The sequence below is a fragment of the Lemur catta genome, unplaced genomic scaffold, assembly GCF_020740605.2.
Source record: "Lemur catta isolate mLemCat1 unplaced genomic scaffold, mLemCat1.pri scaffold_215_ctg1, whole genome shotgun sequence".
In the NCBI taxonomy this organism is placed as follows: domain Eukaryota; kingdom Metazoa; phylum Chordata; class Mammalia; order Primates; family Lemuridae; genus Lemur; species Lemur catta.
In genome coordinates, this window is record NW_025423831.1 from 1,609 (window position 1) to 21,431 (window position 19,823).

Genomic DNA, 19,823 nt, shown 5'->3' on the forward strand with positions numbered 1-19,823 from the left:
AAAGAGACATACGGCCCCCCCGGGATACAGGCTGGGGACTTCACCCGTCAGCTCTAGGGAGTAACACAGGCAAGCAGTGCTCACCGTCAGTCTTAACTAATTAAAAAAAAAAAAAAATAGAAAATAGAAAAAACGGCCGGGCGCAGTGGCTCCCGCCTGTAATCCTAGCACTCTGGGAGGCCGTGGCGGCAGGATCGCTCAAGGTCAGGAGTTGGAGACCAGCCTCAGCAAGAGCGAGACACCGCCGCCGCCCCGCCCCGCCCCTCCCCGTCCCTACAAAGAGAGAGAAATAAATTATCTGGAAAATTAAAAATAGATATAAACAACCTTAGCCGGGCACGGTGGCACGTGCCGGTATTCCCAGGTATTCGGGAGGCTGAGGCAGAAGGATCGCTTAAGTCGAGGAGTTTGAGGTTGCCGTGAGCTAGACTGACGCCACGCCACTCTAGCGAGGGCAACAGAACGAGACCCTGTGAGAAAGAAAAGAAGAAAGAGTAAGAAAAGAGAGAGAGAGAGAGAGACAGAGGGAGAGAAGGAGACAGGGCGAGAGTGACAGAGACAGAAAGGGAGGGAGGGAAGAGTAGGAGGAGGAGAGGGAGAGGGGGAGAGAGAGAGAGAGGGAGGGAGGGAGGGAAGAGAAGGAGGAGGAGAGGGAGAGGGGGAGAGAGAGAGAGAGGGAGAGGGAGAAGAAGAGGGCGAGGGGGAGGGGGGGAGAGAGACACGGGGGAGAGAGAGAGGGAGAGAGAGGGAGGGAGGGGGGGGAGAGAGAGAGACAGAGAGAGGGAGGGAGAGAGAGAGAGAGAGAGAGAGAGAAGAAAACTATTAAAAATTCGGTACCAGATCCATCGGTCGGTACTCTGAAGCGTGACGATCGGGTGTTCCCGTGCACGTGTGAGATGTGTCTTCTCCCTCACGCCGCGTTTCTCACACACACACACCCACCCACACACACACACATCACCCATGTGCCGCGAAAAAAGCAACAAAAAGAGAGAAAGAGATGAAAAAGGGAGAATGGAAACAGGGAAAAAGAGGAAGGAAGAAAGAAGTTTTGAACAAAAGAGACCAAAGTCACAGCGAGAAGGAAGAATACTGAGCGCGGAGCGACACCTAGTGACCACACCGTCAAGGGCACACTACGGCCCCAATTGGCCAGAGACATCTGGTGGACCCCAGGGCACTGCGCGAAGGGAAGCCGAGGGCAACCTGTGGCGGACCCGGGCCACGGCGTCTGCAGGCGATTACCAGGCGGCCACAGGAGGCCGGGGAAACTCATTCTCAGCGGGGGGTGGGGGGAGGGGAAGTGATCGCAAAGTCACACCCGACAGATCCCTTTCCAGTTCATAAACGTGGTGATTGCGTGTTCACACGCACGTGTGAGGTGTGCCTCCTGCTGTGTCGGCACATCCCCCGCGTGACGTGAAACCATGATTGGGGGGGGCGGTTTGCGATGAAAGTCACGCCAGGTCCCCGGGAGAGTTCGTGAGCCTGATAACTGCGCGCGTGCGGAGGAAAACAGGGGGCGGGGGGGGGGGGGTTGGAAGCGAAGCAAGGAAGAAGGAGCGAGCGAGCGAGCTAGCGGGGGGGGGGGGGGGCGGGGACGGGGCGGGAGGAGGGAGACGAAAAGAAAAGAGTGGAGAAGTCCGCGAGGACGGAGCCCTCTGGCGGTGACCGCTGGCATAGCGTCGAGGAGCCCGGCCCCGGCCGCGGTCCCGCCGAGACTGAGTGTGACGGGGACATCTGGTCGACCCCGCGTACCGCGGCGTCCGCGCGCGGCGCCGGCGGGGGCGCGAGCGCGGAGACAGCGGGTCCCCGCCGTCCTACCCTCACGGGGGCCCGCCGGCCTCCTGGTCGACCCCGACTCTCGGGGGAAAGAAGGGCGGGGGGGACCGGCCGGTCCCCCGACCGGAGGGCCACCCCTTCCGCCCCCGCGGCGACGGAGAGGGCCGCGGCGGCCAGACCGGCGCGGCCCCTCCCCCGCCGGCGCCTCGGTCGCCCCGTCTCCCCCACCCACCGACCATCGCGCTCCTCCCGGGAACCCCGGTCCCAGCCCGGAGGACGAGCCCCGGCGGGTCGCGCGGGGAGGAGGCCGCGTGGTGGGGGTCGGGGTCCACCCCGAGGCGTGACTCCGGGCGCGGCCTGGAGGGGAGGGGAGGGGAGGGCCGCCCCCTCCACCTTCCCCGGCGCCCCCGACCGACACACCGCGTGCCCGCGCGCGCACCCCCCCCCCGCCCCGCCTTAGCCCTGGCGCGGGAGGGGCCGAGGCAGCGCGGAGGGCCGGAGCGACGGGAGGGGCCGAGGAGGCGGTGACCGACGGACCCGGGGAGACCCGCGCCCCGAGGGGCCGCCGCCGGCCGGCCGGACGCGCGCGCGCGCGCACCCGCCCGCCGGGACAAACCCTTGTGTCGAGGGCTGACTTTCAGTAGATCGCAGCCAGGGAGCTGCTCTGCTGCGTACGAAACCCCGACCCAGAAGCAGGTCGTCTACGAATGGTTTAGCACCAGGTTCCCCACGAACGTGCGTTGCGTGACGGGCGAGGGGGCGGCCGCCCTTCCGGCCGCACCCCGTTTCCCAGGACGAGGGGCGCTCTAACTCACAGACTCACCCAGAGCAACCTCCCGCCCGCCCTGCAAGCTCCATTCACCGTGAGTGCCCTGGCCGGGTAGGTGTCCCACTGCACAAAGACCTATCAGACCGCATTTCTTCCATTATTATAAGTAGCCATACATTCTTTTAGGACCGTAGCCGTAGGGTACACCTCCAGGCACAGTTGCGGGGGGGGGGGGGGAGAGGAGGGAAGAGGCCATTCTTCACGTATCGTTGGGTAGCACCGGGGCAGGGGAGGCAGTTTCCTCCTGCTCCTCCTCGTCCCCCTTCTCCCTGGATTTGCTTCTTCCTGGTTTTTTCTTTATTCCTCTCCCAGTTCCCCCTTCCATCGTCTTGACGGATTTGGATGAGACGTAGACATTTTCTATGTCAGGCTTTACTCATCCCGAGGGAGGAGGAGAAAAGTAAGCCGCCTACCATGACACAATGGAACGGAAGCTTGTGAGCCACTGACTGCTGTGGCATTCTGACACTTGGTGTTTTTCAGGACATTCTATATTTCCGCTATCCCACTAGAATATATCCCCTTGATCACTCCCGTGTACCCCCATCCCAGCTTTTTCGTGAGCCACCCTCAACGGCCGTGACAATGTGGTGCGGGGACTCCCTCCGTCTGGTGCCTTACACTCGCACATTTGGGGTTTCGTATCAGGATAGCAAAGTGATCGCCTTTCAATAACCTGGCTGGCCACGGTGGCTCATGCCTGTGACCCCAGCAACTTGGGAGGCAGAGACGGGAGCATGACTTGAGCCCAGCAGCCGGAGACCAGCCTGGGTAACACGATGAGACCTCGTCTCTACCAACAAAATATAAAAAAAGAAAAATTTTGCCTGGTGTGGCAGCATCTGCCTATAGTCCCAACTGCTCACAAGGCTGAGGCAGAGAGGATCACTTAAGCCCTGGATTTGGAGCTTGCCGTGAGCTACAATCAGGCCAAGGCGGCCTGGCTGGGAGAGGACAGAGTGAAAGGAATCCTGTCTCAAAAAAAAAAAAAAAAAAAAAAAAAAAAGACAGAAAAAGAAAAGAGGAAAGAAAGTAAAAAGAAAAGAAGACCGACGACACAGCTTAGAAGTCTCGGTGTTACCGAAAACTCGGCCGCTTGCCCACGAGGCAAATAGCGAGGACAAGCTGTGTGAGGAGGAAGGAAAGAGGGAGTCTATTTGGCCGGTAAAGGAGGAAATCAGGTAGACCTTCCCATCTCAAACCCCCAAACTTCCCGAACAGAGGGCTAGGCAGAAATAGAGAGCTTTTAAAGGGCGCGGGAGGCGGGGGATGGGGGTGGGTAGGGATGGGTGGGGGGAGCGTGTGGTTCTCAGCTTTAGCAATGATTGAGGTTAATGATTTCAATGGTCCAGGCTCTGCCAAAAGCAAAGCCTGTGAACTCTGCCGGCCACCCACCTGGGGGGCAGGGGACCACTTGGGAGTTTTAAGAAAAGATTTAACCTGCCGTGGGGACATAGGCCAGACTACGAGTTCCCAAAAGTTGGGGGGGTTGGGGGAGGAGAGCGTAAAAGGACAGAACATCTTTCTGTCCCTTTTTGGTTTCTTCTTTTTTCCCCCCTAGGTGCCAAAAGATATGAGCCCGGTGCCGAAAAGAAATAGGTATGGGCGCCCACGTGCACACGCAGAGATATACGATCGAATACGTCGTGTTCACAGTGTTTCCGAGTCGAGGAAACTGGAAGATGATGGGGGAAGGATCACGGGCAACTTCGTATTTCTTCCAGGACAGGAAAATGGACCCGAAGAGAAAAACGCATCGTTCTCGGCGTAGGATAAAACGCTACGTCTTGTTATATAATATGAGGCATTCTGTGATTTAAATTTTTATCCGAGATGATATTCAGTAAGCCTACAAAACAAGATAAAAGAGAGACGAACACAAGGGTGAAAAAAAAAGAAAAAAACCTAGGGGCACAGGCCTATGGTCCCGGGAGGAGGCAGGGAGCGGGAGGAGGGGCGCCTCCCGCAGACAACAGGGCGGGTGGGCGGAGAGCCGCCAGAGGCGAGGGCTGCCTCGGGCGGGGCCCAGAGCTGCGGGCCCAGGAAGAAGGGAGTGGGACCGGTCGTGCTCTACTCCCCGCCGCTGATCCGAACCACGCCCCGCCCTCCAGCCCCCACCCCGCCCCGGGGAGTCAGCTCTTAAACTCCCAACGTCACCTGGCTTTCCGCGATCACGATGGCTGATCAGAGTGGCCGCTAGGTGACACCCGACAACCGGTGCCAGTGTCAGCCTGAAAAGAAGGGACCCTATGACGGGGGTGGGGAGGGGTGGGGGTGGGGCGCACAGTGGGCGGCCCGGTCAGCTCCCCTTCCTCCTTGGAGCGGATCGGATCATCTGGAACTTTATCCCGAGAGGAGAGAGTGACACTGGGTGTGTGCTAGGAGCCGGCGGGTTGGGACGGGGACCTACCCGAGAGGGAAGTCGAGTACAGGGAGTTTCACAGTTGACCCACTGACGATCTCAAGGCCCGGACAGTAGAAGCGTGGCAATATCTGTCACCGTGGAATGAACACTTGGCACCAAAGACCTTTGTCTTTGCTGGCCCCCTGTGCCCAGGGGGACACGTGGCCAGAATCTGACATCCTAAATGTCTTCTTAGAAAGAATTGGGGGGTGGGGGTGGGGGCGGGGGAGAGAGACAGAGAGAGAAAAGAAAGGGGCAAGAAACGGCTGCCACGAAACTATCAGAACAGACAAGCGATCGATGGGGCCTATCCGGTTAAGTTCTTTCCCTACCCAGAGAACGACTTAACATAGCTGGTGTCACTGCAGTCGGGCCACGTTCCGGTATATGCATGTACACCGACACACACACAGACGCACGCACACACACACACACACACACACACACAAACACACACACACATAAAATTAGTCGGGCATGCTGGCGCATGCCTGTAGTCCCAGATACTCGGGAGACTGAGGCAGTAGGATCGCTGAAGCCCAGGAGTTTGAGGTTGCGGTGAGCTAGGCTGCCACCACGGCACTCAGTCTAGCCCGGGCAACAGAGGGAGACTCTGCCTCAACAACAACAAAAAAGAAATCCCCCAATCGAACAAGGTATAGAAAAATTATGGTGGTGGTCGTGGTGGTGGCGGTGTGGGGGTAGGGGGGCGGGGGGGCTGCTGGTGTGGGGGGTGCCGGTGCCGGTGCAGTGGTCACCGTCCTACTACTAAAAGGGAGAGCAGAATCAAGTTCTGGGACATAAAGTTCATACTGGAGCCACCGGTGGAGCGAGGGAATGTTTCTTCTACAGGACCAGTATTTCCTTTGCTGCCCCCTCCCCCAATGCCATAAATAATGTGTCGATGAGGACGTACACACCGTTGTCCCTGGTTGTGGGTCGGGGGTGGGGGTGGGGGTGGGGGCGGGGGCGTCGCAGGGGGTAAAGTCAAAGCGATGTTTTTGTAATAAAGAGACATACGGCCCCCCGGGATACAGGCTGGGGACTTCACCCGTCAGCTCTAGGGAGTAACACAGGCAAGCAGTGCTCACCGTCAGTCTTAACTAATTAAAAAAAAAAAAAATAGAAAATAGAAAAAACGGCCGGGCGCAGTGGCTCCCGCCTGTAATCCTAGCACTCTGGGAGGCCGTGGCGGCAGGATCGCTCAAGGTCAGGAGTTGGAGACCAGCCTCAGCAAGAGCGAGACACCGCCGCCGCCCCGCCCCGCCCCTCCCCGTCCCTACAAAGAGAGAGAAATAAATTATCTGGAAAATTAAAAATAGATATAAACAACCTTAGCCGGGCACGGTGGCACGTGCCGGTATTCCCAGGTATTCGGGAGGCTGAGGCAGAAGGATCGCTTAAGTCGAGGAGTTTGAGGTTGCCGTGAGCTAGACTGACGCCACGCCACTCTAGCGAGGGCAACAGAACGAGACCCTGTGAGAAAGAAAAGAAGAAAGAGAAAGAAAAGAAAGAGAGAGAGAGAGACAGAGGGAGAGAAGGAGACAGGGCGAGAGTGACAGAGACAGAAAGGGAGGGAGGGAAGAGTAGGAGGAGGAGAGGGAGAGGGGGAGAGAGAGAGAGAGGGAGGGAGGGAGGGAAGAGAAGGAGGAGGAGAGGGAGAGGGGGAGAGAGAGAGAGAGGGAGAGGGAGAAGAAGAGGGCGAGGGGGAGGGGGGGAGAGAGACACGGGGGAGAGAGAGAGGGAGAGAGAGGGAGGGAGGGGGGGAGAGAGAGAGACAGAGAGAGGGAGGGAGAGAGAGAGAGAGAGAGAGAAGAAAACTATTAAAAATTCGGTACCAGATCCATCGGTCGGTACTCTGAAGCGTGACGATCGGGTGTTCCCGTGCACGTGTGAGATGTGTCTTCTCCCTCACGCCGCGTTTCTCACACACACACACCCACCCACACACACACACATCACCCATGTGCCGCGAAAAAAGCAACAAAAAGAGAGAAAGAGATGAAAAAGGGAGAATGGAAACAGGGAAAAAAGAGGAAGGAAGAAAGAAGTTTTGAACAAAAGAGACCAAAGTCACAGCGAGAAGGAAGAATACTGAGCGCGGAGCGACACCTAGTGACCACACCGTCAAGGGCACACTACGGCCCCAATTGGCCAGAGACATCTGGTGGACCCCAGGGCACTGCGCGAAGGGAAGCCGAGGGCAACCTGTGGCGGACCCGGGTCACGGCGTCTGCAGGCGATTACCAGGCGGCCACAGGAGGCCGGGGAAACTCATTCTCAGCGGGGGGTGGGGGGAGGGGAAGTGATCGCAAAGTCACACCCGACAGATCCCTTTCCAGTTCATAAACGTGGTGATTGCGTGTTCACACGCACGTGTGAGGTGTGCCTCCTGCTGTGTCGGCACATCCCCCGCGTGACGTGAAACCATGATTGGGGGGGCGGTTTGCGATGAAAGTCACGCCAGGTCCCCGGGAGAGTTCGTGAGCCTGATAACTGCGCGCGTGCGGAGGAAAACAGGGGGCGGGGGGGGGGGGTTGGAAGCGAAGCAAGGAAGAAGGAGCGAGCGAGCGAGCTAGCGGGGGGGGGGCGGGGACGGGGCGGGAGGAGGGAGACGAAAAGAAAAGAGTGGAGAAGTCCGCGAGGACGGAGCCCTCTGGCGGTGACCGCTGGCATAGCGTCGAGGAGCCCGGCCCCGGCCGCGGTCCCGCCGAGACTGAGTGTGACGGGGACATCTGGTCGACCCCGCGTACCGCGGCGTCCGCGCGCGGCGCCGGCGGGGGCGCGAGCGCGGAGACAGCGGGTCCCCGCCGTCCTACCCTCACGGGGGCCCGCCGGCCTCCTGGTCGACCCCGACTCTCGGGGGAAAGAAGGGCGGGGGGGACCGGCCGGTCCCCCGACCGGAGGGCCACCCCTTCCGCCCCCGCGGCGACGGAGAGGGCCGCGGCGGCCAGACCGGCGCGGCCCCTCCCCCGCCGGCGCCTCGGTCGCCCCGTCTCCCCCACCCACCGACCATCGCGCTCCTCCCGGGAACCCCGGTCCCAGCCCGGAGGACGAGCCCCGGCGGGTCGCGCGGGGAGGAGGCCGCGTGGTGGGGGTCGGGGTCCACCCCGAGGCGTGACTCCGGGCGCGGCCTGGAGGGGAGGGGAGGGGAGGGCCGCCCCCTCCACCTTCCCCGGCGCCCCCGACCGACACACCGCGTGCCCGCGCGCGCACCCCGCCCCCGCCCCGCCTTAGCCCTGGCGCGGGAGGGGCCGAGGCAGCGCGGAGGGCCGGAGCGACGGGAGGGGCCGAGGAGGCGGTGACCGACGGACCCGGGGAGACCCGCGCCCCGAGGGGCCGCCGCCGGCCGGCCGGACGCGCGCGCGCGCGCGCACCCGCCCGCCGGGACAAACCCTTGTGTCGAGGGCTGACTTTCAGTAGATCGCAGCCAGGGAGCTGCTCTGCTGCGTAGGAAACCCCGACCCAGAAGCAGGTCGTCTACGAATGGTTTAGCACCAGGTTCCCCACGAACGTGCGTTGCGTGACGGGCGAGGGGGCGGCCGCCCTTCCGGCCGCACCCCGTTTCCCAGGACGAGGGGCGCTCTAACTCACAGACTCACCCAGAGCAACCTCCCGCCCGCCCTGCAAGCTCCATTCACCGTGAGTGCCCTGGCCGGGTAGGTGTCCCACTGCACAAAGACCTATCAGACCGCATTTCTTCCATTATTATAAGTAGCCATACATTCTTTTAGGACCGTAGCCGTAGGGTACACCTCCAGGCACAGTTGCGGGGGGGGGGGGGGAGAGGAGGGAAGAGGCCATTCTTCACGTATCGTTGGGTAGCACCGGGGCAGGGGAGGCAGTTTCCTCCTGCTCCTCCTCGTCCCCCTTCTCCCTGGATTTGCTTCTTCCTGGTTTTTTCTTTATTCCTCTCCCAGTTCCCCCTTCCATCGTCTTGACGGATTTGGATGAGACGTAGACATTTTCTATGTCAGGCTTTACTCATCCCGAGGGAGGAGGAGAAAAGTAAGCCGCCTACCATGACACAATGGAACGGAAGCTTGTGAGCCACTGACTGCTGTGGCATTCTGACACTTGGTGTTTTTCAGGACATTCTATATTTCCGCTATCCCACTAGAATATATCCCCTTGATCACTCCCGTGTACCCCCATCCCAGCTTTTTCGTGAGCCACCCTCAACGGCCGTGACAATGTGGTGCGGGGACTCCCTCCGTCTGGTGCCTTACACTCGCACATTTGGGGTTTCGTATCAGGATAGCAAAGTGATCGCCTTTCAATAACCTGGCTGGCCACGGTGGCTCATGCCTGTGACCCCAGCAACTTGGGAGGCAGAGACGGGAGCATGACTTGAGCCCAGCAGCCGGAGACCAGCCTGGGTAACACGATGAGACCTCGTCTCTACCAACAAAATATAAAAAAAGAAAAATTTTGCCTGGTGTGGCAGCATCTGCCTATAGTCCCAACTGCTCACAAGGCTGAGGCAGAGAGGATCACTTAAGCCCTGGATTTGGAGCTTGCCGTGAGCTACAATCAGGCCAAGGCGGCCTGGCTGGGAGAGGACAGAGTGAAAGGAATCCTGTCTCAAAAAAAAAAAAAAAAAAAAAAAAAAAGACAGAAAAAGAAAAGAGGAAAGAAAGTAAAAAGAAAAGAAGACCGACGACACAGCTTAGAAGTCTCGGTGTTACCGAAAACTCGGCCGCTTGCCCACGAGGCAAATAGCGAGGACAAGCTGTGTGAGGAGGAAGGAAAGAGGGAGTCTATTTGGCCGGTAAAGGAGGAAATCAGGTAGACCTTCCCATCTCAAACCCCCAAACTTCCCGAACAGAGGGCTAGGCAGAAATAGAGAGCTTTTAAAGGGCGCGGGAGGCGGGGGATGGGGGTGGGTAGGGATGGGTGGGGGGAGCGTGTGGTTCTCAGCTTTAGCAATGATTGAGGTTAATGATTTCAATGGTCCAGGCTCTGCCAAAAGCAAAGCCTGTGAACTCTGCCGGCCACCCACCTGGGGGGCAGGGGACCACTTGGGAGTTTTAAGAAAAGATTTAACCTGCCGTGGGGACATAGGCCAGACTACGAGTTCCCAAAAGTTGGGGGGGTTGGGGGAGGAGAGCGTAAAAGGACAGAACATCTTTCTGTCCCTTTTTGGTTTCTTCTTTTTTCCCCCCTAGGTGCCAAAAGATATGAGCCCGGTGCCGAAAAGAAATAGGTATGGGCGCCCACGTGCACACGCAGAGATATACGATCGAATACGTCGTGTTCACAGTGTTTCCGAGTCGAGGAAACTGGAAGATGATGGGGGAAGGATCACGGGCAACTTCGTATTTCTTCCAGGACAGGAAAATGGACCCGAAGAGAAAAACGCATCGTTCTCGGCGTAGGATAAAACGCTACGTCTTGTTATATAATATGAGGCATTCTGTGATTTAAATTTTTATCCGAGATGATATTCAGTAAATTCAGTAAGCCTACAAAACAAGATAAAAGAGAGACGAACACAAGGGTGAAAAAAAAAGAAAAAAACCTAGGGGCACAGGCCTATGGTCCCGGGAGGAGGCAGGGAGCGGGAGGAGGGGCGCCTCCCGCAGACAACAGGGCGGGTGGGCGGAGAGCCGCCAGAGGCGAGGGCTGCCTCGGGCGGGGCCCAGAGCTGCGGGCCCAGGAAGAAGGGAGTGGGACCGGTCGTGCTCTACTCCCCGCCGCTGATCCGAACCACGCCCCGCCCTCCAGCCCCCACCCCGCCCCGGGGAGTCAGCTCTTAAACTCCCAACGTCACCTGGCTTTCCGCGATCACGATGGCTGATCAGAGTGGCCGCTAGGTGACACCCGACAACCGGTGCCAGTGTCAGCCTGAAAAGAAGGGACCCTATGACGGGGGTGGGGAGGGGTGGGGGTGGGGCGCACAGTGGGCGGCCCGGTCAGCTCCCCTTCCTCCTTGGAGCGGATCGGATCATCTGGAACTTTATCCCGAGAGGAGAGAGTGACACTGGGTGTGTGCTAGGAGCCGGCGGGTTGGGACGGGGACCTACCCGAGAGGGAAGTCGAGTACAGGGAGTTTCACAGTTGACCCACTGACGATCTCAAGGCCCGGACAGTAGAAGCGTGGCAATATCTGTCACCGTGGAATGAACACTTGGCACCAAAGACCTTTGTCTTTGCTGGCCCCCTGTGCCCAGGGGGACACGTGGCCAGAATCTGACATCCTAAATGTCTTCTTAGAAAGAATTGGGGGGTGGGGGTGGGGGCGGGGGAGAGAGACAGAGAGAGAAAAGAAAGGGGCAAGAAACGGCTGCCACGAAACTATCAGAACAGACAAGCGATCGATGGGGCCTATCCGGTTAAGTTCTTTCCCTACCCAGAGAACGACTTAACATAGCTGGTGTCACTGCAGTCGGGCCACGTTCCGGTATATGCATGTACACCGACACACACACAGACGCACGCACACACACACACACACACACACACACAAACACACACACACATAAAATTAGTCGGGCATGCTGGCGCATGCCTGTAGTCCCAGATACTCGGGAGACTGAGGCAGTAGGATCGCTGAAGCCCAGGAGTTTGAGGTTGCGGTGAGCTAGGCTGCCACCACGGCACTCAGTCTAGCCCGGGCAACAGAGGGAGACTCTGCCTCAACAACAACAAAAAAGAAATCCCCCAATCGAACAAGGTATAGAAAAATTATGGTGGTGGTCGTGGTGGTGGCGGTGTGGGGGTAGGGGGGCGGGGGGGCTGCTGGTGTGGGGGGTGCCGGTGCCGGTGCAGTGGTCACCGTCCTACTACTAAAAGGGAGAGCAGAATCAAGTTCTGGGACATAAAGTTCATACTGGAGCCACCGGTGGAGCGAGGGAATGTTTCTTCTACAGGACCAGTATTTCCTTTGCTGCCCCCTCCCCCAATGCCATAAATAATGTGTCGATGAGGACGTACACACCGTTGTCCCTGGTTGTGGGTCGGGGGTGGGGGTGGGGGTGGGGGCGGGGGCGTCGCAGGGGGTAAAGTCAAAGCGATGTTTTTGTAATAAAGAGACATACGGCCCCCCGGGATACAGGCTGGGGACTTCACCCGTCAGCTCTAGGGAGTAACACAGGCAAGCAGTGCTCACCGTCAGTCTTAACTAATTAAAAAAAAAAAAAATAGAAAATAGAAAAAACGGCCGGGCGCAGTGGCTCCCGCCTGTAATCCTAGCACTCTGGGAGGCCGTGGCGGCAGGATCGCTCAAGGTCAGGAGTTGGAGACCAGCCTCAGCAAGAGCGAGACACCGCCGCCGCCCCGCCCCGCCCCTCCCCGTCCCTACAAAGAGAGAGAAATAAATTATCTGGAAAATTAAAAATAGATATAAACAACCTTAGCCGGGCACGGTGGCACGTGCCGGTATTCCCAGGTATTCGGGAGGCTGAGGCAGAAGGATCGCTTAAGTCGAGGAGTTTGAGGTTGCCGTGAGCTAGACTGACGCCACGCCACTCTAGCGAGGGCAACAGAACGAGACCCTGTGAGAAAGAAAAGAAGAAAGAGAAAGAAAAGAAAGAGAGAGAGAGAGACAGAGGGAGAGAAGGAGACAGGGCGAGAGTGACAGAGACAGAAAGGGAGGGAGGGAAGAGTAGGAGGAGGAGAGGGAGAGGGGGAGAGAGAGAGAGAGGGAGGGAGGGAGGGAAGAGAAGGAGGAGGAGAGGGAGAGGGGGAGAGAGAGAGAGAGGGAGAGGGAGAAGAAGAGGGCGAGGGGGAGGGGGGGAGAGAGACACGGGGGAGAGAGAGAGGGAGAGAGAGGGAGGGAGGGGGGGGAGAGAGAGAGACAGAGAGAGGGAGGGAGAGAGAGAGAGAGAGAGAGAAGAAAACTATTAAAAATTCGGTACCAGATCCATCGGTCGGTACTCTGAAGCGTGACGATCGGGTGTTCCCGTGCACGTGTGAGATGTGTCTTCTCCCTCACGCCGCGTTTCTCACACACACACACCCACCCACACACACACACATCACCCATGTGCCGCGAAAAAAGCAACAAAAAGAGAGAAAGAGATGAAAAAGGGAGAATGGAAACAGGGAAAAAAGAGGAAGGAAGAAAGAAGTTTTGAACAAAAGAGACCAAAGTCACAGCGAGAAGGAAGAATACTGAGCGCGGAGCGACACCTAGTGACCACACCGTCAAGGGCACACTACGGCCCCAATTGGCCAGAGACATCTGGTGGACCCCAGGGCACTGCGCGAAGGGAAGCCGAGGGCAACCTGTGGCGGACCCGGGTCACGGCGTCTGCAGGCGATTACCAGGCGGCCACAGGAGGCCGGGGAAACTCATTCTCAGCGGGGGGTGGGGGGAGGGGAAGTGATCGCAAAGTCACACCCGACAGATCCCTTTCCAGTTCATAAACGTGGTGATTGCGTGTTCACACGCACGTGTGAGGTGTGCCTCCTGCTGTGTCGGCACATCCCCCGCGTGACGTGAAACCATGATTGGGGGGGCGGTTTGCGATGAAAGTCACGCCAGGTCCCCGGGAGAGTTCGTGAGCCTGATAACTGCGCGCGTGCGGAGGAAAACAGGGGGCGGGGGGGGGGGGTTGGAAGCGAAGCAAGGAAGAAGGAGCGAGCGAGCGAGCTAGCGGGGGGGGGGCGGGGACGGGGCGGGAGGAGGGAGACGAAAAGAAAAGAGTGGAGAAGTCCGCGAGGACGGAGCCCTCTGGCGGTGACCGCTGGCATAGCGTCGAGGAGCCCGGCCCCGGCCGCGGTCCCGCCGAGACTGAGTGTGACGGGGACATCTGGTCGACCCCGCGTACCGCGGCGTCCGCGCGCGGCGCCGGCGGGGGCGCGAGCGCGGAGACAGCGGGTCCCCGCCGTCCTACCCTCACGGGGGCCCGCCGGCCTCCTGGTCGACCCCGACTCTCGGGGGAAAGAAGGGCGGGGGGGACCGGCCGGTCCCCCGACCGGAGGGCCACCCCTTCCGCCCCCGCGGCGACGGAGAGGGCCGCGGCGGCCAGACCGGCGCGGCCCCTCCCCCGCCGGCGCCTCGGTCGCCCCGTCTCCCCCACCCACCGACCATCGCGCTCCTCCCGGGAACCCCGGTCCCAGCCCGGAGGACGAGCCCCGGCGGGTCGCGCGGGGAGGAGGCCGCGTGGTGGGGGTCGGGGTCCACCCCGAGGCGTGACTCCGGGCGCGGCCTGGAGGGGAGGGGAGGGGAGGGCCGCCCCCTCCACCTTCCCCGGCGCCCCCGACCGACACACCGCGTGCCCGCGCGCGCACCCCGCCCCCGCCCCGCCTTAGCCCTGGCGCGGGAGGGGCCGAGGCAGCGCGGAGGGCCGGAGCGACGGGAGGGGCCGAGGAGGCGGTGACCGACGGACCCGGGGAGACCCGCGCCCCGAGGGGCCGCCGCCGGCCGGCCGGACGCGCGCGCGCGCGCGACCCGCCCGCCGGGACAAACCCTTGTGTCGAGGGCTGACTTTCAGTAGATCGCAGCCAGGGAGCTGCTCTGCTGCGTAGGAAACCCCGACCCAGAAGCAGGTCGTCTACGAATGGTTTAGCACCAGGTTCCCCACGAACGTGCGTTGCGTGACGGGCGAGGGGGCGGCCGCCCTTCCGGCCGCACCCCGTTTCCCAGGACGAGGGGCGCTCTAACTCACAGACTCACCCAGAGCAACCTCCCGCCCGCCCTGCAAGCTCCATTCACCGTGAGTGCCCTGGCCGGGTAGGTGTCCCACTGCACAAAGACCTATCAGACCGCATTTCTTCCATTATTATAAGTAGCCATACATTCTTTTAGGACCGTAGCCGTAGGGTACACCTCCAGGCACAGTTGCGGGGGGGGGGGGGAGAGGAGGGAAGAGGCCATTCTTCACGTATCGTTGGGTAGCACCGGGGCAGGGGAGGCAGTTTCCTCCTGCTCCTCCTCGTCCCCCTTCTCCCTGGATTTGCTTCTTCCTGGTTTTTTCTTTATTCCTCTCCCAGTTCCCCCTTCCATCGTCTTGACGGATTTGGATGAGACGTAGACATTTTCTATGTCAGGCTTTACTCATCCCGAGGGAGGAGGAGAAAAGTAAGCCGCCTACCATGACACAATGGAACGGAAGCTTGTGAGCCACTGACTGCTGTGGCATTCTGACACTTGGTGTTTTTCAGGACATTCTATATTTCCGCTATCCCACTAGAATATATCCCCTTGATCACTCCCGTGTACCCCCATCCCAGCTTTTTCGTGAGCCACCCTCAACGGCCGTGACAATGTGGTGCGGGGACTCCCTCCGTCTGGTGCCTTACACTCGCACATTTGGGGTTTCGTATCAGGATAGCAAAGTGATCGCCTTTCAATAACCTGGCTGGCCACGGTGGCTCATGCCTGTGACCCCAGCAACTTGGGAGGCAGAGACGGGAGCATGACTTGAGCCCAGCAGCCGGAGACCAGCCTGGGTAACACGATGAGACCTCGTCTCTACCAACAAAATATAAAAAAAGAAAAATTTTGCCTGGTGTGGCAGCATCTGCCTATAGTCCCAACTGCTCACAAGGCTGAGGCAGAGAGGATCACTTAAGCCCTGGATTTGGAGCTTGCCGTGAGCTACAATCAGGCCAAGGCGGCCTGGCTGGGAGAGGACAGAGTGAAAGGAATCCTGTCTCAAAAAAAAAAAAAAAAAAAAAAAAAAAGACAGAAAAAGAAAAGAGGAAAGAAAGTAAAAAGAAAAGAAGACCGACGACACAGCTTAGAAGTCTCGGTGTTACCGAAAACTCGGCCGCTTGCCCACGAGGCAAATAGCGAGGACAAGCTGTGTGAGGAGGAAGGAAAGAGGGAGTCTATTTGGCCGGTAAAGGAGGAAATCAGGTAGACCTTCCCATCTCAAACCCCCAAACTTCCCGAACAGAGGGCTAGGCAGAAATAGAGAGCTTTTAAAGGGCGCGGGAGGCGGGGGATGGGGGTGGGTAGGGATGGGTGGGGGGAGCGTGTGGTTCTCAGCTTTAGCAATGATTGAGGTTAATGATTTCAATGGTCCAGGCTCTGCCAAAAGCAAAGCCTGTGAACTCTGCCGGCCACCCACCTGGGGGGCAGGGGACCACTTGGGAGTTTTAAGAAAAGATTTAACCTGCCGTGGGGACATAGGCCAGACTACGAGTTCCCAAAAGTTGGGGGGGTTGGGGGAGGAGAGCGTAAAAGGACAGAACATCTTTCTGTCCCTTTTTGGTTTCTTCTTTTTTCCCCCCTAGGTGCCAAAAGATATGAGCCCGGTGCCGAAAAGAAATAGGTATGGGCGCCCACGTGCACACGCAGAGATATACGATCGAATACGTCGTGTTCACAGTGTTTCCGAGTCGAGGAAACTGGAAGATGATGGGGGAAGGATCACGGGCAACTTCGTATTTCTTCCAGGACAGGAAAATGGACCCGAAGAGAAAAACGCATCGTTCTCGGCGTAGGATAAAACGCTACGTCTTGTTATATAATATGAGGCATTCTGTGATTTAAATTTTTATCCGAGATGATATTCAGTAAGCCTACAAAACAAGATAAAAGAGAGACGAACACAAGGGTGAAAAAAAAAGAAAAAAACCTAGGGGCACAGGCCTATGGTCCCGGGAGGAGGCAGGGAGCGGGAGGAGGGGCGCCTCCCGCAGACAACAGGGCGGGTGGGCGGAGAGCCGCCAGAGGCGAGGGCTGCCTCGGGCGGGGCCCAGAGCTGCGGGCCCAGGAAGAAGGGAGTGGGACCGGTCGTGCTCTACTCCCCGCCGCTGATCCGAACCACGCCCCGCCCTCCAGCCCCCACCCCGCCCCGGGGAGTCAGCTCTTAAACTCCCAACGTCACCTGGCTTTCCGCGATCACGATGGCTGATCAGAGTGGCCGCTAGGTGACACCCGACAACCGGTGCCAGTGTCAGCCTGAAAAGAAGGGACCCTATGACGGGGGTGGGGAGGGGTGGGGGTGGGGCGCACAGTGGGCGGCCCGGTCAGCTCCCCTTCCTCCTTGGAGCGGATCGGATCATCTGGAACTTTATCCCGAGAGGAGAGAGTGACACTGGGTGTGTGCTAGGAGCCGGCGGGTTGGGACGGGGACCTACCCGAGAGGGAAGTCGAGTACAGGGAGTTTCACAGTTGACCCACTGACGATCTCAAGGCCCGGACAGTAGAAGCGTGGCAATATCTGTCACCGTGGAATGAACACTTGGCACCAAAGACCTTTGTCTTTGCTGGCCCCCTGTGCCCAGGGGGACACGTGGCCAGAATCTGACATCCTAAATGTCTTCTTAGAAAGAATTGGGGGGTGGGGGTGGGGGCGGGGGAGAGAGACAGAGAGAGAAAAGAAAGGGGCAAGAAACGGCTGCCACGAAACTATCAGAACAGACAAGCGATCGATGGGGCCTATCCGGTTAAGTTCTTTCCCTACCCAGAGAACGACTTAACATAGCTGGTGTCACTGCAGTCGGGCCACGTTCCGGTATATGCATGTACACCGACACACACACAGACGCACGCACACACACACACACACACACACACACACACACACACACACACACACATAAAATTAGTCGGGCATGCTGGCGCATGCCTGTAGTCCCAGATACTCGGGAGACTGAGGCAGTAGGATCGCTGAAGCCCAGGAGTTTGAGGTTGCGGTGAGCTAGGCTGCCACCACGGCACTCAGTCTAGCCCGGGCAACAGAGGGAGACTCTGCCTCAACAACAACAAAAAAGAAATCCCCCAATCGAACAAGGTATAGAAAAATTATGGTGGTGGTCGTGGTGGTGGCGGTGTGGGGGTAGGGGGGCGGGGGGGCTGCTGGTGTGGGGGGTGCCGGTGCCGGTGCAGTGGTCACCGTCCTACTACTAAAAGGGAGAGCAGAATCAAGTTCTGGGACATAAAGTTCATACTGGAGCCACCGGTGGAGCGAGGGAATGTTTCTTCTACAGGACCAGTATTTCCTTTGCTGCCCCCTCCCCCAATGCCATAAATAATGTGTCGATGAGGACGTACACACCGTTGTCCCTGGTTGTGGGTCGGGGGTGGGGGTGGGGGTGGGGGCGGGGGCGTCGCAGGGGGTAAAGTCAAAGCGATGTTTTTGTAATAAAGAGACATACGGCCCCCCGGGATACAGGCTGGGGACTTCACCCGTCAGCTCTAGGGAGTAACACAGGCAAGCAGTGCTCACCGTCAGTCTTAACTAATTAAAAAAAAAAAAAAATAGAAAATAGAAAAAACGGCCGGGCGCAGTGGCTCCCGCCTGTAATCCTAGCACTCTGGGAGGCCGTGGCGGCAGGATCGCTCAAGGTCAGGAGTTGGAGACCAGCCTCAGCAAGAGCGAGACACCGCCGCCGCCCCGCCCCGCCCCTCCCCGTCCCTACAAAGAGAGAGAAATAAATTATCTGGAAAATTAAAAATAGATATAAACAACCTTAGCCGGGCACGGTGGCACGTGCCGGTATTCCCAGGTATTCGGGAGGCTGAGGCAGAAGGATCGCTTAAGTCGAGGAGTTTGAGGTTGCCGTGAGCTAGACTGACGCCACGCCACTCTAGCGAGGGCAACAGAACGAGACCCTGTGAGAAAGAAAAGAAGAAAGAGAAAGAAAAGAAAGAGAGAGAGAGAGACAGAGGGAGAGAAGGAGACAGGGCGAGAGTGACAGAGACAGAAAGGGAGGGAGGGAAGAGTAGGAGGAGGAGAGGGAGAGGGGGAGAGAGAGAGAGAGGGAGGGAGGGAGGGAAGAGAAGGAGGAGGAGAGGGAGAGGGGGAGAGAGAGAGAGAGGGAGAGGGAGAAGAAGAGGGCGAGGGGGAGGGGGGGAGAGAGACACGGGGGAGAGAGAGAGGGAGAGAGAGGGAGGGAGGGGGGGAGAGAGAGAGACAGAGAGAGGGAGGGAGAGAGAGAGAGAGAGAGAGAAGAAAACTATTAAAAATTCGGTACCAGATCCATCGGTCGGTACTCTGAAGCGTGACGATCGGGTGTTCCCGTGCACGTGTGAGATGTGTCTTCTCCCTCACGCCGCGTTTCTCACACACACACACCCACCCACACACACACACATCACCCATGTGCCGCGAAAAAAGCAACAAAAAGAGAGAAAGAGATGAAAAAGGGAGAATGGAAACAGGGAAAAAAGAGGAAGGAAGAAAGAAGTTTTGAACAAAAGAGACCAAAGTCACAGCGAGAAGGAAGAATACTGAGCGCGGAGCGACACCTAGTGACCACACCGTCAAGGGCACACTACGGCCCCAATTGGCCAGAGACATCTGGTGGACCCCAGGGCACTGCGCGAAGGGAAGCCGAGGGCAACCTGTGGCGGACCCGGGTCACGGCGTCTGCAGGCGATTACCAGGCGGCCACAGGAGGCCGGGGAAACTCATTCTCAGCGGGGGGTGGGGGGAGGGGAAGTGATCGCAAAGTCACACCCGACAGATCCCTTTCCAGTTCATAAACGTGGTGATTGCGTGTTCACACGCACGTGTGAGGTGTGCCTCCTGCTGTGTCGGCACATCCCCCGCGTGACGTGAAACCATGATTGGGGGGGGCGGTTTGCGATGAAAGTCACGCCAGGTCCCCGGGAGAGTTCGTGAGCCTGATAACTGCGCGCGTGCGGAGGAAAACAGGGGGCGGGGGGGGGGGGTTGGAAGCGAAGCAAGGAAGAAGGAGCGAGCGAGCGAGCTAGCGGGGGGGGGGGGGGGGGCGGGGACGGGGCGGGAGGAGGGAGACGAAAAGAAAAGAGTGGAGAAGTCCGCGAGGACGGAGCCCTCTGGCGGTGACCGCTGGCATAGCGTCGAGGAGCCCGGCCCCGGCCGCGGTCCCGCCGAGACTGAGTGTGACGGGGACATCTGGTCGACCCCGCGTACCGCGGCGTCC

General features: G+C 58.9%; 4 pseudogenes; all 4 read left to right on the forward strand.

Annotated features, from left to right (window-relative positions):
- The first annotated feature begins 1,328 nt into the window (after positions 1–1,328).
- Positions 1,329–1,420, forward strand: LOC123629717 (annotated as a pseudogene).
- Positions 1,421–7,345: 5,925 nt separating this feature from the next.
- Positions 7,346–7,437, forward strand: LOC123629718 (annotated as a pseudogene).
- A 5,929-nt stretch (positions 7,438–13,366) lies between these two features.
- LOC123629719 lies at positions 13,367–13,458 on the forward strand (annotated as a pseudogene).
- Positions 13,459–19,382: 5,924 nt separating this feature from the next.
- Positions 19,383–19,474, forward strand: LOC123629720 (annotated as a pseudogene).
- Positions 19,475–19,823: the final 349 nt, after the last annotated feature.